The sequence below is a fragment of the Durio zibethinus genome, unplaced genomic scaffold, assembly GCF_047325235.1.
Source record: "Durio zibethinus cultivar Kanyao isolate XHJ-2024 unplaced genomic scaffold, ASM4732523v1 HiC_scaffold_2, whole genome shotgun sequence".
Lineage (NCBI taxonomy): Eukaryota > Viridiplantae > Streptophyta > Magnoliopsida > Malvales > Malvaceae > Durio > Durio zibethinus.
Window position 1 is genome coordinate 735,399 of NW_028323043.1, and position 2,038 is coordinate 737,436.

Here is a 2,038-nt window from a genome sequence, read left to right on the forward strand (position 1 = left end):
GATTGGGAGGGGGGCCGGGGGGGTGTGCGCAAATGATGTGCGATGGGTGCTGGTACTTGGCCTTGTGTTGGCCCCCTATCCCTCATCAAACCTCTGAGAATTCACACCCCCTTAAAGAGCATTTGAGATTTTACAGGTTTGCTACCAGTAGCCGTTAAAGTGTCTGAAATGGGGACACTTTTTTCAAACGGTCACAAAATCTTCTCTACTTCGAGTTTTTAGCTGAATTTTTTTGTGCATGCCAACAAAAATAGAAGGATCATGCCTACAAAATTTGGTGCCAAAAATCCTTATAAAAAAATTTTAAAAAATCCCGAACCGCAAAAAGTTTCGAAAATCGTGAAAAATAGAAAACGAGTCATCTTCCAACGAAACTTCACGTGAAGGCTTAGGGGACCATTGTATGAATTTACAAGCCATAAAAATGGCATTGGCACGACAGAAATTTGAAGATGTGCCTAAACCCACCAGGGCCCAGCGTGTGCCGATGGTGGTCGAGGCAACCGCCCGCACCAGGGCCCAGCGTGTGCCGATGGTGCTCGAGGCAACCTGTCGCACCAGGGCCCAGCGTGTGCCGATGGTGATCGAGGCAACCTGCCGCACCAGGGCCCAGCGTGTGTCCATGGTGGTCGAGGCAAGCGCCCGCACCAGCGCCCAGCGTGTGCCGATGGTGCTCGAGGCAAGCGCCCGCACCAGGGCCCAGCGTGTGCCGATGGTGCTCGAGGCAAGCGCCCGCACCAGGGCCCAGCGTGTGCCGATGGTGGTCGAGGCAACCGCCCGCACCAGGGCCGATAGTGTGCCGATGGTGCTCGAGGCAACCTGTCGCACCAGGGCCCAGCGTGTGCCGATGGTGATCGAGGCAACCTGCCGCACCAGGGCCCAGCGTGTGTCCATGGTGGTCGAGGCAAGCGCCCGCACCAGCGCCCAGCGTGTGCCGATGGTGCTCGAGGCAACCTGCCGCACCAGGGCCCAGCGTGTGCCGATGGTGCTCGAGGCAACCTGCCGCACCAGGGCCCAGCGTGTGCCGATGGTGCTCGAGGCAACCTGCCGCACCAGGGCCCAGCGTGTGCCGATGGTGCTCGAGGCAACCGACCGCACCAGGGCGGAGCGTGTGCCGATGGTGGTCGAGGCAGGCGCCCGCACCAGGGCCCAGCGTGTGCCGATGGTGCTCGTGGCAACCGACCGCACCAGGGCCGACCGTGTGCCGATGGTGCTCGAGGCAAGCGGCCGCACCAGGGCCCAGCGTGTGCCGATGGTGGTCGAGGCAACCGCCCGCACCAGGGCCCAGCGTGTGCCGATGGTGCTCGAGGCAAGCGCCCGCACCAGGGCCGAGCGTGTGCCGATGGTGGTCGAGGCAAGCGCCCGCACCAGGGCCCAGCGTGTGCCGATGGTGCTCGAGGCAACCGACCGCACCAGGGCGGAGCGTGTGCCGATGGTGGTCGAGGCAAGCGCCCGCACCAGGGCCCAGCGTGTGCCGATGGTGGGCGAGGCAACCTGCCGCACCAGGGCCCAGCGTGTGCCGATGGTGATCGAGGCAACCGACCGCACCAGGGCCGAGCGTGTGCCGATGGTGCTCGAGGCAAGCTGCCGCACCAGGGCCCAGCGTGTGCCGATGGTGCTCGAGGCAACCTGCCGCACCAGGGCCCAGCGTGTGCCGATGGTGGTCGAGGCAACCTGCCGCACCAGGGCCCAGCGTGTGCCGATGGTGGTCGAGGCAACCTGCCGCACCAGGGCCCAGCGTGGGCCCAGCGTGTGCCGATGGTGGTCGAGGCAACCTGCCGCACCAGGGCCCAGCGTGTGCCGATGGTGCTCGAGGCAACCGACCGCACCAGGGCGGAGCGTGTGCCGATGGTGGTCGAGGCAAGCGCCCGCACCAGGGCCCAGCGTGTGCCGATGGTGGTCGAGGCAACCTGCCGCACCAGGGCCCAGCGTGTGCCGATGGTGCTCGAGGCAACCGACCGCACCAGGGCCGAGCGTGTGCCGATGGTGCTCGAGGCAAGCTGCCGCACCAGGGCCCAGTGTGTGCCGATGGTGCTCG